Here is a 17,432-nt window from a genome sequence, read left to right as displayed (position 1 = left end):
AGTTTCGCTACATGGAATCTGCAATTGCAAGTCAAACTCCCAGATCAGCATAAAATGCAAGTGTCAAAAACAGATGCTCTTTGTTCTGCAAGTGGGAAATAAAGCTCAAATCTTCCCCTCCAAACCACAGTTTAAAATCTGATTCATAGCGTGACAGCTGTCTGCTTGTCTTCCCTCCTGGCTGCAAGTGAATACTGCAGCTGCTCCTTGTGGATGAGTGGGAGAGTAGAAAGGGGGAAAAATGAGAGTATGGAAAATGGTGTGGTGCTCCACACTCCTGAGCAGCCGTTGGAAGACTCTGCTCTCCAGTTCTGATAACATTTGTAACTTCTGAGTCAGAAGCTATAGAAAAAGATGTGCTCATGACCATGAACACAATCAAATTAAAATAACTGAAAAGGAAAGGGCGGAGGACTCTGTGCCTACTCAAAAATATTTTACATAGATGACTGTTGTACCAATGAGGAAGATACTCTTCATCACTCCAGTCTTAACGTGAAGTGATGAATGCCTAGCTACACTGTATACAGAGACACACACACGTATTCCTCCCATCTGCAACTCAGGCAGATGCTGAAAGGGAGATCTGTGGGGAAACAGAGTTGAGAGCGAGCCTTTCCCCTGGATCAGAGTAACAAGGCATCTTCCACCAAAATACCAATGTCTCGACCTGTCACTCTGCAGCACTCACTGATGAGAGCAAACCCGTTCTTCCAATGAAGTTCACCTACATGTACATTCCTGTTGTGCACACCCATGCCTTACCCATTCAAATCTGAACCTTCGGTGTGTAGCAGTGGGTGTACAATGAATGTATGTCTTCTCGCTCCTGACAAAGCTCATGTGCGCTCTGATGTCAAGGCCTGGCACTGGGACTTTCCACCCAGGTATTCCAGAGAGATGATGACAGCCCGCTGGCTCCCTCTGACCAGCCTGGGACATTCAGGGCTCAGTGGCTTGTTGTCCTCTTTCCTGCCATGCTAGCGAGCTACCGCAGAGCGGGATGCTGGCACCAGGAATATTGCCTGCCAGTTTGTTCACCAGTCTCTACCACACTGATCGTCCCACCACACTGCTTGTCCCACCACACTTTACAGCTCCTCTATCAGCAAAACAAGAAAGCGCTCTAGAGACTGGTCTCATTGCATAGAGGTAGGAGCCCCACTATGTTCCTCCTTTCTAGATTTGAAGATGGGTGCTTTGTTTGTACTATTTTTCTACTTTAATGCCCAATAGATAAGAGTCCAAGCTTTTTGAATGAGACCTAATTCAACATTATTCTGTGAAAGCATATTGGTAGAAGTCTGTTGCTTTCTGAACATTAATATCCAAGATATGTATCTGAATTTACCTGGGATATGAGTTGTCAAGATGGCAGTATAAACTTTTGGGGTGGTGGTGAATGGAAGAGACAGCGCGTGCGTTGCTCTGGAGCATTCATTTCTCACTAGCTGAAGGAGACTCGCACTTAGCCTTTGCTGGTTGGGAGTTGTGACATATTCATGGTATCTTCTGGGAACCTAGAAACAATAAAGAGGCATGAGGGAAGGAATGGAAACCAAATGAAAGTGAAAATTCAACAGCAATGTCATTCACTGGTAATATAAAAACACAAATTACTGATTCAGATGAAGAGAATCCTCTCAGACTGACGCTAAGATTTCTCCTTCTGAAAGAAGTATGATGTGGATGTCTTTCTCTGCACAGAACACCTTTTCTCTCTGCCATTCCATGCTAATTCCTCTGGGTGATATTGCAACGTGAGTTGATAGCTTAATGAACTTATACCAGAGCCAGATGTCTACACCACAGGGAATTGTTCTGTTCTGTGGTAGCCGGGTGCCAAAAATGTGTTAATAGTGACTAACTCATAAAAGCAAGCAGTGCATACCAACTTGGAGATGATTTGTAATAGACTACCATGCTGAAATTCTTGAGAAAGACACTCATGCAATAATGAATAAAAAAATATTTTTAACTGAAGTTAACTGTTAATGGTGAAAGGCCTCAGTTAGAAAAAGCAGCTTTATAAATAAAGGACATAAAATAACAAACAGTTCTAATAATGACAGTATCTGACAGCATCTCTTTTGATTTATACAAGGTACAATGTTTGAATGAATATATTCATTCAATATGGAGGAACTTTAAGTTCAAAGAAATACAATGGCGTATGAGTCATAGAATCACAGAATAACTGAGGCTGTAAGGGATCATGAGAGGTCATCCAGTCTTGAAGTCAGGATTCAGATGTCCATCATAATACCCTCTGAACAATCCCTCAAATGAATAAACTTCATCTTTGTTGGATGGTAACAAAAGCTCTGCAGGGTTCAGTACATGTTTTATAGTGAAGAGTCATTGGGTATGGTGAATATTTAGATACTTGAGGAAACAACCTAATGTTTGCTATTGTGTTGCATTAACATTAGACATATGCTCCAGATTCAGCCTAGGCATAAGCCTGTGCAACTTGCAGTGTCAATAAAGTAACACATTCAGTCCTATACATCTGTCTCTCAAGTGAGCTGGAAAGAAAGGTTTTCATCTGCAAATCCTAGCAGAACCTCTCACCAGCAAGAAGATACTCCACAGCTGTACGTGGGCACTTTGAGACATTCATCTGACAGTATTTTCTTAAGTTTTCTTCCAAGTTTTCCACATTTAAATATATCCCAGACAAATCTTATATAAATTGGGGGGACACACACACGACTTTCCTTAACTCTTTCCATACGTACACATGTTAAGAAATACTGTTTCAAAGTTATTCTGTGGTTTTGACTAGTGTTCGAAGTGAACACCTAACTTGGTAGCTCTCAAACTGTGGTGTGAAGCCCACAGTGATATAAAACTAATTGCAATGACAGAGAGAAAAAACAATCTAGTAGCTTAACAGATGAACCACTGAGGATAAGGAATTTTAAAAAAATAACAGTAGTGTATGTGGGTCACGAATCTCTTTTCCATTAATTTACATATTAAGCACCTACACTTTTCATTTTTCTTCTAATTATAAATGAATGAAAACAGTGAAAATATTTATAGCTTTTGTATTCTAAGATTCATACATTACTATTGGTGGTATAGAATATATTACAATTATATTGTTTATAGCTTTGAGAATGATACCAAGAATTATGTATTTAAATGGAAAGGCATGCAGTGAAAGGCCTTTCACTGGCAGTTTTTTTTCAAGAAACTGTAATCTCATTCAGAAAAAATTACTTGGTGGGAGGTGTAGGAAAAAGGAGCACAGGGAAAAAGATAGCGAAACAACTCAAGCTAAGTTTTTCTTACAAGAGAAAACTAAAATAACTGATGTGAAAGGGGGGAATATGACTACACTGACTGAATTTACATTGTGGGAAACCTGAGAATGGAAAAAGAGCTAAAGAAGGGAAAAAGTTCAACAACAATATCATCCCATCCCATCCCATCCCATCCCATCCCATCCCATCCCATCCAGAGTTAAATTTAGGCTGAAAAGCAGAAGACAATTTCAAACCATAAGACCAGAGAAGTTTTAGAACAGCCAAACAAACAGAACACCTAACTTATTTTGAGATGATGTTTGAGGAGGAGCTTGGATTTGATGTTCTTTGAAAGAAGGCCACTTCCAGTGGGTATCTTATTTTTATCTAATTTTAAACAAATTTTATCTTATTTTAAACTTCTTGTTTTTTCATGAACTGAGCTGTCAAGGTACAAGTTGAAGGATTTTCCCACACTCCAGGACCTCCATGGAGACCTTAAGAACCATCAGATCCCAACCATACGCCACATGGCAGAAATAATTACACCTGAATTATTCCTGGCAGATACTTGTGTAGCCTGTTTTTATGAGCCTGCAGTGGTGGCAATTCCACGCCACTTCTGGTGCTTAACTCTTCCTAACATTTTAAATACCTTCCTTAACCAAAATATCTTGTATTAACTAAAATCTTTCCTGCTGCAACTTTAGCCTATTTCTTCTTTTTGCTCCGGCAGACTAAAGTAACAGATTCTTTACTGCCTCTTCGTAGCAGGAAGGTTATGTTACAACTGTTACTGTATCTTGCTTCAGGTCTCTCCTTAAAAATAAACAGGCTGTTCTTTTCATCTTTCCTGTAGGTCATATTTTCTAGACTCTTGATCACTCTTGTTCCTCTCCCCTGTACTCTTTCCAGGTGGCCTGCATCCTCCTTGAAGTGTCATGCCAAAACTAAACATAGTACTCCAAGAAAAGACTCTGCAGTGTCAGATAGCGCAGAACTGCGTCATATATTTTCCAGATGACATTTCGGTTTATACAAAATCCTAGTTTGACATTTGCTGTTAGTGAAATTCCCTTTAAAAATAAAAAGTCAGGTTTTTTAAATACCTGTTTCATTTAAAATGCCTTTGACAAGAAGATGCTTTAAGTATGAAAATGCATCCAAAATGAAAGAAACCAATGAGATTTGGTAGGCCTACCTGAATATATTAACCTGCTTTTCCAATCTCTCTTTTCTTGTATGCTTTCTGTTTCAGTGAAAGCTGGAAAGTCTTACAGAAATAGTGTATTGTGGAAAAGAGTTGATGAAACTCTTACATTCATGTTTTGGACTAGTGAGAACTCAATTCCCAATGAATTTACAAAACAGGTTTTCTAAATTGTCACACATTCGTTTTACTTAAAGGAAAGACAGAAGGAAGGACAGAAGGAATTTCTGATCAAATTTCCTAACTTTTTCTGTCCCCTATATGCTTCAGATGATGCAATTTTAGAAGAATTTTATAACATGAGAACTTATTTGGCCAATGATTTTACTATTTATTGTCACAGTGTTAAGTTAATCTTTCAGAGAGTATTTTGTCTTATAACTAAATATTTTAAAACTTACTCTCCTTTGTCTTATAGTCCAATTCTCATTGAAATCAATGCCCATTTTTATCAGCAACATCAATGAGATAAGAATCAACCATTCTGTGTAATGGTGCTTTAGTTAAAAAAAAGCAAACAAAAAACTTCATGTGAAAGTAGATCAAACCAAAAACATTTGGGATTATTAAAAGCAGATGTTAGGAGAGTATAATGGATTCACTTATAAAAAATCTGAACATTTGCCAAGTTAAAATATTTGTCAGTTGAAGTCCTATAGTGACACTAATTCTAAATAAAATAGTTGAATTAAAAATATATCAAAATTAAAAATACATACAGATATAAAATTTACAAGTGTCTCATGGATGTTCTTGTATGTTTACATCTTAAAACTACATAAATATATAAAAAAATCACATTACCGTTGTAAACACAGTTTTTAGAATATGATACTGACGAATGGGTAATATGGTAAGGGGACGCCAAGACAAACAGGCTCCAAAGATTGCCAAGAAACTCCTAAAAGAAAAAATAACTTGCAACTCCAGCCATTGCAAAGCAAACTGCAACAATTTTGGGGGTGTATGTGTGTGTGTATGTGAAAATATTAATATTCAATTGCAAAATTAATGTATGCAAAGAGTCAGATGTACAGAATTTAGTCCCTTAGGACCATAGTTAAGACACTTGAGTTTTGTCCACTGAATACTAGACATCAAACAGCCAATGTAGTAAAAAACATGACCCAGGCCTTGTTCTTCCAGCGTTCCTAGAAGAATGCTTTTCTCCTCCTCTTGGATGCAAGGAATATTTAGTTTTCTAGCCAAAGTGGAGCAGCTTTAAAGGGAAATGCTAAGAGAGAGTTACCCCAAAATATCTATAGCCTGCTGACTGGTGGCACATGCCCTTTATGGCTAAGCTATGTAGGTTCAAATATCCTCAAGCAGATGAAAACATTGAACCTATGTTACGGAAGCTGTTATCCAGTGGTGCCATTACAGAAAAGTTTTCCTGTCTGCTGGGAAACTGAACTTGCTTCAGTGCTCAGAGGAAGATCCTAGGGAGGGTTCATGGTACAAACCACAGGTACAGACAGAGACCTGTTCCTCCATGTTCCTGCAGCTGGTCACACTGAAATCACATCTGACCTCAAAGACAAACAGTGTGGTTCCCTGCCTACCAAAATGCTCTTTTATCCAACCAACTAAACATTTATGCTATGCTGAGCACCAGGATGTGCTCAGACATTAAGATTTTAAGGATACATACATGCCTGTAATATGCACATAAAAGACCTAATAATCAGAGGTTTAAAAGATGTTGTGCTGCTTTTTAGTAAACGTCCATAAAATTTTAGTGTCTGGCAAACTTATATGAAACATCTAGTATTTTTAAATAGATTGTACGTTAACTATTTTTACATTGGTGAAAGCAAGATTAGAGCCAAATCACTGGTGTCCATTCAACCACATGGAGACAATTTTTGCAAGAAAGACCTTGTGTTCAAGTAGTTTGGGGAAATCAACATTCCTGTAAGCTTACATGCTTTAAAATATGGGTAATTCTAAGAAATCCTCCCATGTGTGAAATAGTAGAGATAATTACTTATGCCTACAAAGGACAGTTAATAAGCTGCAGTGAATAATTACTTCTGCAGAAAGGAAAAAATGTTTTTCCTCTCTGACGGTTTATGTATCTACACTAATTATGTGACTACTCAGTTTTGTGGCACCGTGAGAGTGATCCCTGTCCTGGCAACAGTTAAAATACACCAAGTGGACAGAATGAACTAATAACTAAATTAAAGAGGACAGTAAAAATTCATATTAGTCACATTACATTTTCAGGGAGATATTGCACAAGTTGTTGCAAAATTGACAGAGTATTGCCTACAAAGTAAACACTTATCTTTACTATTTTAATTATTTTTTCTTTGTAATTAAAGTAACTAAGCTTTCATAAGGGCTTGTTTTAATCTCCTATGTTTGTAATTATTTCATTGGCATACAACACAGCACAGGTATTCACATTATCTAATTCTAAGCATCTAATTCAAGTGTGTGAATTAAGAGCCCTTCCCTTAAATGAGCCTCCAATGGGCATTCAGAGCATGTAAATGTTGAATATCTGACCACTGTTTTTCACCTGTTTTACTTTAAATCCCATTCATTTGTCCATCTCATAACGTCTTAGATTTTAAAAATTGTTTTCATACCCAAAGATATACATAGGCAGGTAGTGAATTTTCAGAAGCAAAATACTCCCAAGAGTTTGTGCACAAATACTTTCAAAAATCTTGCCAGGTACCTAAATACTTCGGAAAAATTGGCCTTTAAGTGGTCATCAAAATGTCTCCTCCTCTGTGTTCTTAATGCATTGTTTCTGATCGATATTCCTGGTAGATAGATTAAAAAAGGAATTTATTGGACCCAGGGTGGAACTGAAGTGGATAGCCCAGCATTGCATCACTCCCCCCCTAATCTCAGCACTTCGGAAAACCTGGAGGCCACTGAACTCCTCATGCATTTTACCTAGTGGCTACAGAAATACAGCTATGTAAAATGCATAGAGTCTGGGGCAGGTCCTAGAATCCAGGGCAAAGGGGAAGTCCCTAAATCACTAGGCGCTACCTGTCCAGGCTCTTTCTTGCACTGTTTCCTTCAGACTCCTTGAGCCTAATGCCTCCTTGCTGCCCTGGGTTGCAGCATTACCGCACCGCCAGCAGCTCGTTTTAAGAAAAACAGGCTAAGGTCTGTTTTCCTCTTCAGAAGCACGTGTGGCAAGGTGTCCACCCACACCGTGACTCCCAAGTGGACAGCGGTCACCTGCTCAGAACTGCAGACCAATGCCCTCGATCTGGAAAAGAATTTTTACGGTTTAGGACAAACCTCTCCCCATGCTGTGTCCTAGGCTGGTTTCCCAGAAAGCCATCACCAGGCTTACCAGGCACTAGTACTCCCTTCAGATATGCTCTGGAGTCAAACCTCGTTGCTCATCTGGACAGCTTCAGCATTCTCCACTTTTCTGTTTTCAAAAGCCATATACCATTACTTACTCCTCCTCTCTCCTTCTCCCTCTGTAACTTTTCATTTGCTTTCTTATTATCTCACTCCTCATTTCATGTGGTGTGTCAGATTTTGTAATTGAATACAGGGATCTTCCACAGGGATGTCCTTTGGTAAACCAAAGGTTAGGTTACCATCCTAGACACTGGCATGGTAGTGGCAGAATCTGTCCTTGGTCTTGCAGCACCCTTGTTAGCTCAAGGGCAGTACCTCCAGTCCCATAAAAGCTAACCATACACATCAATCTGCTTTGCAGTATTATGCTAAATTCCTTTCTGAAACCCAAATAGATGAATATGGTGATAACATACTCAGTGGATTAGTCCCAGCAGTCATTGCTTAAGATGTCCCTTTATGTCTGCAACACTCATTTCCTACCCCACTGCACAGTCATTTTCTCTCCTCCCTCCTGCTGTCTGCTTCAGCTTCTGAGGAAATCAATTTTCTGTCTTTTCCTAACGCCATGGTGACTCAGTATTTTACCAGCTTTTTTTGTGTTTTATTTTATTTCGTTTAGTATGACGTATTATCTCTCTCACCCATTTTCTAACCTTCTGTGAAGAGTTAGGCTATGGATTTGCTTATATGCGTGGGCATAGTTCACATCCTGTGAACTCAAGAGAAACAAGCTGGTGTCTCTGATCATTGCCTTACACACGCAATACCATGATTACAGCATTCAGTATGGTGCTAACTAATATTCTTGGTATTGTGTCATAATCCTGGAAATGCCCAGTTGCACAAGTTGGCTGGAAATGGTGTTATAACGGTATGGATTATTCCTACTGCTTCTGAAATGACAACGCTTGGAGTCTTTCCTCTAGGTAGTCACTGACAATCACCATCAGCATCTTCATTAAAGGAATGACCTGCTAGCAGTCTAGACCTATAAAAGAGGCAATCCCCAGCTTTTGCAGTCTGACGTACAACACTACCGAGTAAGTTATTTGCTGTGGATAACATCACACTTTCCTCCTCTAATCATTCTGTGTTTTATGTATTTATTTATTTCCCGTGGCTGTGAGCCACTGTCTCCTTCCCAGATTATTTCGATGTATTTGTGTTTTTATGGAGTTGGTATTCTCCTTGCTTTACTTCTTTTTTTTAAGGTATATTTTCTTTGTCATCTTTCTCATTATGAAAGAAAGGGGACTATCCTATCCCATAGTAACATCTCTCCATTAAGTCATTTTTACATGATTGTGGTCTCAACTTCCTCCACTTTACACGTTTATGAAAGTGCCCTTTTGCTTTGTTCACATACTTGGCAGATTGTGACTTACCAAATTTTATTTTTATAGTAGTTATTTGTCCTTGTTTTTCATGCTCTGACTGTGCTTCTCTTACTCTGCCACCTCCCAGTTTTGGGCCATCTAGCACACCATTAGAATACGTCACTCCTAAACAACAAATCAAATAGGCAAAGCAATCCCTTTCAGGAGAGATTAATTCAATTGTACAAGTATGTCTATGAACTATAGTTCTTTTAAACCAACGTCACATACAATGTGTCAAAAATGAATAAAAATAACCCAGCTAATTGCTGTTAAACATTCTTAGCCATCCTGAGGCTTCAGCAGCATTATAGCTGCTGCTGTGTTTCTCTATTATTTACAATATAATTGATTGATATTCATTTGATATTTATCTTGCTAAGAAAGAACCAACAGTAAATATTACTAAATACCACTCCAGGCACTGCAGAAAAAAATATCAAAATGGGAATATAAACAGAAAAATTGAATTTCTTGCCACTTGAAGATGAAAAGATAAAAAGGGAATTCTTGCAGATCTAACGAACTAATAAGTTAGCAAGATTTCTTTTCTCAGTGTAAGGAGTCTTTAAGTGGTACTTCAGAAAGTGCCTTACTGGCATATGAATTTCTGCACTTAAAGATGTATATACATGAGTATACAGTTTTAGAAAAACTTTGCACTATCACAAACCCAGTGTAGCTGATTCAAGTGACAAAACTGTGATCTCTGTCTGGTCCAAAAGCAAGATGAATCTTCAGTCTATAATTCAGTATCTTTAAGTATATAAATTCAGCCTGCAGAAAAAAAAAAATCAAAGGCTGTCCTTGATAGCATTGTCACAATGGATTACCCTAATGAAATTAGGCTAATTTTTGGTTGCCTCTTTGTTACTCATGCTTTCCTCATATTTTTTCATATATGTGCTTCCACACAGGTGGCATACTTGTGGGTTTTGATACTCAGTTGTTTGCAGAACAGCTCCAGGTATCTTATAGGAATCCCAACCCAACTTTAGCAGAGTATTTTAAAAGCTATCAGGCAGGCAGTGTAAGTAGAAGGACTGCTGGCTGTTATTCCAGAAACTGTATGCTCTGTCCTCTCTGAATATTAACAGCTGCATCAAATAAAAAAATCAATATCCCAAATTTAGAGCACTGTAATGAAGCTGTAGAGCTGAATGAATCATCTTTCCCCAAAAGCTAGGATGATACAAATCTTACCGAAACTTTACTGCATGTTGAATATCGTACACTTTGATGCAAGACAGTTATTGCCTGCACACTCATACTGGGAAAGGTAATTACTGAGAAACATTTGTGCAGAGATCCAAGTAAAGGAACAAAACCCATGAATTTTCTATTTGCTGGCCAAACACAAAGAAGAAAAGATAGAAAGGAATAAAGTTTTCTGTTATTTCAAAATAGAAAGTGATTTTTTAGTGAAACAGACTAATTTTGGGTCAAGTTTTTTATTTTGTTTGATTTAAAGTACTTAATTTTTATTTCAGGTTTTTTAAAAAAAATTATGAAATATGGCTATTTTCCAAAATGTCTGAAATGAAAAATCAAATGGTTTCATTTTGAAAGAGTTGAAACAAATATTTGAGCTCCTTCAATATATTTTCTTTCTTGCCACAACTGTTTTTTACCCAAATTTATTAACAGTTTTCTCCTCCCTAAAACCGTTTGTCAGTTTTCTGTGGTGAAATAATAAAAATACAAATTCATTCACTGTATTCTAAGGCTGCCTTCAGCTGTGAATAACATCACACTAGACATTTTTAATGTTGATTTAACATGCAACCATGATGACTTGTCAGATCTAAAACAGAGTATCAGGGAATATAAGCCATTTATTTAAGAGCTGGACACAGCAAAGTATCTTCAGCCAGAATCAGTGGCATAAAAAACAGTGTTTAAAAAAAAAAAAACAAACTGCAAAAACTAAACAGAGCTCTTAGAGTTAGTAACACTTCATTTGGAAATGAGCTGGGCTAACAGCTGCTGGGTCTTTATCTTTATGTGCACGAGCACAGGAAGAAATTGAAATACAAGTTCATCCAAAACAAATAAACCCTGGGCTATTTTGGAAAAAAAAAAAAAAAAAGAAAGAAAAAGAAAAAAAGGAAAAGGAAAAGGAAAAGAAAAAAGAAAAAGAAAAAAACCCCACCCATGAAATCCTATAAATATATATATACCCCGGAGGGCCTGTCTGTGGAGATATCTCTGTAGTGAAGGAAGTGGGATTTCCACAGAAGAATAAGAGACAGCCATTAGTCAATCCTTGGCTTCACATTGGGCCTTTCAATAAAAAAAGGGTAAAAGAAAATGAATTACATGCAAATATCTGCAGGCAGTCTATTCAGCATTCTGCAACTTGGGCTCTGCCAAAAGACTTAAGGATGGAGGCAGAAGTTGGAAAGAGAAGCTGCATTCTCTAAAAATTTGAGCTTTTTGTTTTTACTTACTTAACAATTTTCCCAGTTAGGTAAGGGATAAGACATGGAATATCAGTATACAATTTACTAAATCCTAGGGTTTGTCTGAATTGGGGATTGAGATGAACAGACCAAAACAGTGGTGTTAATAAACTAAATCTAATACATTCAATTCTCATTAACGGTTTTTCATGCAAAGTGACCTTCCTTCACCATTTAGAGTTCTGAGTTTTTCCAGTAATATGTCAAGGCCAAAGCCTTTAGTTATTCTTTACTTATTATTTATTTTATTTCCCAGAGATATCCTCTACATAAGCAATTCTTATGTTTTAACTTACATGTATTTACTTTTTAATTTATCACAGCTGTACCATGGCTTTCTATTTAAGACAGGACCTTATTTGCTTTACACTCAGTAAGTGTTCCTTTCATGAAGCATGGTATGCATTAAATAATTTCTGGAAATTAAAAAAAGGGGGAAACCTCACAATCTCTTTCAAAAAGCATTTCCAGAGACTAAGGCACTTATTTAAACATTCCCCAAAAGATTACCTCGATAGAGTATTCTTTCAGAAATCCTGCTGACTACAAAGTCTGGCAAGAAACAGAAAAAACCTTTTTTTTTTCATATGGACAATTTCAGAATTTGTCATTCAGGCCAGAGACAGACCAAAGAAACATTCTGCCCTCTGTTAGAGTCCATGCTATGGCCAGTGGTTAGTCTGGGACACACCTGGGATTTTCAGAGGCAATGGTTTTTTATTCCTAACGAATATAAACAATCAATTTCTATTCATTCATCAAATAAAATAAAAGCATAGACTAATACTATTGACAGGCACATCTCCTTTACCCCCTCTCCTACTCTCCCTTCCCTCTCATTTACGTCTTCTCAGTGTAAAATGGCCTGCACGCTAGAATTTATTCTGCCTATATAAACCAATAATCCTCACTGAAACACTAACAATGTTATTTGAAAGAAGTATTTCAGTAACATGCAGTGATTTATAGCCAAAGAACTGGAATGTGATTCAAGCCTAACAACGTGGATCTTAGATGATTTCTGCTTCATTGTTTGCTTTCTAGCGGTCGTGCTGGGACTATTTACTAAACCACTGCATTGCCTCATAGTGCTGTCTTCCGGGACACACATCTTAGGGAAGCTGAAACATTCCCAAGTCTTGCTGGACACATTTCAGAATCCTTCCTGTAAAGAACATAGATTGGTATAGAGTATTTATTTCATAATACTGCTTGTGTTGGAAATGGACTTGTACTTCTACAAGAGGCAGATATTTGACATCTAAAGGTGCTGGATGTTCACTCTCAGGTATATTTTTCTCTCTTGCCTTGCTAGAAAAAAGGACTGAAAAAAGGAGCATGTTTTGTGATGTCTAAAATGTAGGCCCTTGAAACAAAATCTGGAACCTCCTCTATAGCACTGAGGCACCCTATACCACACCAGAAAATGAGGCTGTATTTTGACAAGTGCTTTAAGCTGGCAGCACCACTGAAATAAGTTGTTATTCAGCCTACTGACCCTGCTGCATGCCACCCCCTCCTGGGACGGCACACTGGTTTTTGACCACAGGGTGAACTGGAATGGAGAAATGAGCCAGTTAAACCCAACTTTCTTCAGGGTTAGTTTTTAAGCTGGTTCATTTCCCAATCTAGATTGCCATGTGGCTGCATGAACACTCAGGATACGGGAGAAATAGGGGAATGAAGGGTAAATAGGACAGCTTCTTTAGAGACACCACCATCCGTGTGTTCTTGTTGTCTCTTTGACATCAAGGTTTGATGAACTACAGACTTTGGTATCGCAGCAGTGAGATCCAGAACCATCATCATGGTTTTTTGATGCTGCTGAGAAGTCTGCGCACTGCGTAAGATAGCACCTACAGCTACTAAGAATACAGTAAATGTAAGATTCAGATCTGCTCCTCTCCAGGGACTGGCATTGCACCAAGGATAGAAAGGAGAAATTTCTGTTTGCCCGGGGTTTGTAGGGTTTTTCCCCCAATAACTAAGTAGAGATCACCAAGGATGGGAGGTGGTACAGCAATCATCATTCCTTTTGGACAGGCTCGCTGCTGGACAAAGTGCAAAGGATTGGGACACCTGGGTTCACCGAAGAGGGGTCAAACCCATTTCTCCCAGTTGCTGGAACGGTGCTCTGACCACACGATACTGGTTGCTCTGGAACATGGGGTCTCTCTTCTCTCATTTAGAATGTGTGAAAACTTCTCAAAGAACACAGGAAAAAAAGCACTGAAAAACAGCAATCATGATTGTACTCTGCTTATTAAGGAATGTATTTGTGTGATAATGTATGGACAGAATGCATGAGCAGGTCCTTAAAGAAGAAACTGAAATTTTATTTCCTTTTTTCCAGGCACTAATAATCTACAAAACCATGCACCATTTTCCAGACTGTGCAAATCTTGAAGACAAGCAGGGAAGGCATTACATCATCTGTGCTTTTGAAAGAAAGCACAGAATGAACTGGATAGCCGTGGAACACGATTCTGACGGAATATGAAAGTACCATACGTGCCATCAGAACACCTCAGTGGTTCAATGTGGCTATTAAGCATTATCAAGCTAATGCACTAAGAACTTCCAACATTAAGATGCTACTAGACCTGTCTGGAGAACAAGGCTCCTTTGCAGCTGGGGTACCTCAGGGATTAGACAGGCACTGAGGAGGGTTTTCATTATGACAGTTATGATCGAAGCACCGAAATTCCATTTACTTCTTTGGATCTGTTCTAACTTCAAAAGAACCAAAATACTCTCCCTCTGAACGTAATGCCATGAGATTCTCAACAGTTACTGCCCAGAAGCTGAGGTATGGTCAAATTGTTTTGGTACCAATGAAAGGTAAGCTTACGCCTGTAAACCTTCTTCCAGCTTAATCAGAGTATTTCCTGCTGTAGATGAGTCCTAATCCTATGCTGCCAGAACGGTCATGATTTTCTTTTGAAGTTTCCAGTTCAGATTTCTAGGCTTATCAAGAGTTTTTCAGACTCCTGAAGAACAAGTTTGGTATCAGTGCAGACTGCTCAGAGAAATCCTGAGAGTTTTAAAGCTTCTTGTACTCTATGCTGTATTTTACTCCTTGATTTTCCCCTTTAGCTAGACTCTTCACAGTTATGAAATCAATGTTTTTCCCTTTACTCTGATTCATATGTGGTTAACACTATAAATTCACAATACAGAGAAATCAATTAACATATCAACTCCAAGTCAACTCCATTTCAGTTAAGGAATTTGGCGCAGTTCAGTATCTCCAATAAATTTCCTTCACCAAACAAGCACAAACACACTGTTCAGCTCAAATCCCAAAGCAGGCCATGTAAACAGATTGGCGTTGCTGCATTCCCTGGAGTTTAGAGAAATAAGGCTCTTTCAGATCAGCAGTGACTTCCCAACATGACCACGGTTACTGGAGAACAGCCTGCCACTCTGACATTTAAATCTGAAATCTGATGTACTTAGGTCATACATAATCACCTCCTCCTCCCTGGCTTCTCCAGCTAAACCTCTCCCTTTTACTCATCTCATTAGTAACCAACTTTGTGTTTATAAAGCAATAGTAAACATAGTTATCCATTGTCAAGGCAGAAAATAGCAACAAAAATATCTCGAATACAGGGTCATAGCTTCATCCACTTATCTTAAAAAACAGATAAGGACATTTGAAACTGCCTTAACAATTACCCCCTGGGTAAAACTCCCACTGAATTCAGTGGCACAAGGTGACTGCTATCCAAGCAGGGTGCAATCCAAGATTCCCTTTGTATAGCCAATGAAAGCAAGTTCTGGAAACCTTGAGCTGGCTGCTCTTGCCCAGGCCTCCTCAAGTCTGCACACAGAGCCCAAACAATTTCACTGCAACGCTTCGCTGCTATACAGCTCCTCCTGCTTTTCTCTGAAAGTAGAAGTCCACATCTGCTAAGTGACAAAGTCAGCTTCTACTCTTTCTCCAACTATTTGGCATATTTTGAATTTCTGAGGATTAATTTCTTTAACAGTCGGTGCTGATTGACTGCTAACCATACAAAATACTTTGGCCAATGAGTACTAGTCTGTTTGCAATTTTGAGGGTAACATTTAAAAGATTAGTCAGCTTGGTTTTAAAGGAAACCTGAAAGCAATATGCTTTCTTTTTTTCTTGGCCTAGGACATAGATATTGCCCAAATTTCGTTCATGACTGCAAGGCATCTATGATGAGTATCTAAATAGATAGTAAGTCTTGAATTCAATCAGCTGTGTCCGACTGCTTGGCTACAATCTTGGATGCATTGTCTGCTTCTGAATCCAAGAGCTATTAGTGAAAGATGTCTGTGGTACTTTTCTTTCACCCACCCATGCTTAAGCGCACACACTTTTGTACCTGCCACCTGACAGCTGCCACCACGAGAAGTCCAGTCTGTCCTAGAAACATAATCTGCACGACGAAGTGAGTCATACCAGCTCTCTCAGAATCCATAAGAGACTTTTTCCTTTAGATACCCACATGAAGAAGGATCATTCAGTAACCAAAGCCTTTTACCCTCCTTTTCAAGGAGGAGCCAGTGCTTTCTCTTCGTCAAACTGATCATCACAGAAATCTAAGCTTTTCTTTCCCCGAAGCAGCTCTTCCCTGAAATCTCTTTAGAAAACAAGTGCTCACTGGCTAACACAGCAAATGTTTGCAACCATAAGTCACCTCACACCAGTCCACATTTCATGACTTCTCTAAGCTGACTTACATGCATGCTGAAGCTTTCCTCGCCTTCTTTCCCTTTGCTGGCAATAGCAGTTGTGGTCACAGATCTGGGAACTGATCTGGCCAAAGATGGGGCTTTTTTGTGAAGGGAGGATAGGAGGTAGTTGTCAGATTGGTGCTCCAATTCAACTCACCAAGCACACACTATGGCCAGCCAAAGGGCTTGAAAAAAACTCAGACCCCTTAAACACTTACTGCAGAATGAAGTTGGCATTGCCTATAGACTGCCCATCAATGACTTTGTTGCCCCATTCTAGGTGCGTCTGCCATGGAACATTTTTATGAATCCATATACTGAAGGGTTTATAAATCCACCATGCACTTCTTGGAAAGAGGATGAAGACATCTGCTTGATGAGAGATGGCTGCCACCCCTTGCCCCAGGGGCCCCCTCATCCCCCCAACCCAAAATGGTGGGCTCCCTCTGAGATGGCAGACACCCTCCAAGATGGCGGGCTCCGTCTGAGATGGTGGGCTGCTGCCATCCCAGGGAAAGGGCCGTGTGGCCACTGCCTGCTGCTTGGTTTTCCAGAACTTTTCCAGAAATTATTTTTTTGAATGCGGCATCTCCATCAGCAAAGGATGTTTCTGTCACTGAATGTTTTATGCCTTTTGCCACAGCCTGGCAAAGAAGACCTATTCCTTGTAATACAAACACATAATCCCAGAGAATGTTGTTTCAAATAAACAAACAAATAAATAATTTCACCAGAATTAGCTTGAGGGCACCAAGTCTTAGTCACTTCACTTCCCACTTCACAGAAAAACCCAGAGGCCAAACCAGACGCTTCCAGCCAAGTTCAGAGATGGGTGAAAAAGAGGTGAAATGGAAGGGAGGCGATGGCCGACTTGAAGCCTTCGCGCCCTCCCTGAAGGCGCAACGACGAGTGCCCTTTCTCAGCCCACCCGCTCCCCACCTTTTCTGGGATTTTCCCATTTTCTGTAGGACGCGGGTTATTTACCACGGATGCCTCAGGGCTCCGCAGCCGAGGCCCCTTTAGCTGAGGGGTGGCGGGACCCTGTCCCTCCGGGGGTGAGGGGCGGGCGGGAGGC

The sequence above is a fragment of the Fulmarus glacialis genome, unplaced genomic scaffold, assembly GCF_000690835.1.
Source record: "Fulmarus glacialis isolate BGI_N327 unplaced genomic scaffold, ASM69083v1 scaffold20275, whole genome shotgun sequence".
Lineage (NCBI taxonomy): Eukaryota > Metazoa > Chordata > Aves > Procellariiformes > Procellariidae > Fulmarus > Fulmarus glacialis.
The sequence above is the reverse complement of the archived record's forward strand: the minus strand, read 5'-3'. Positions refer to the sequence as shown.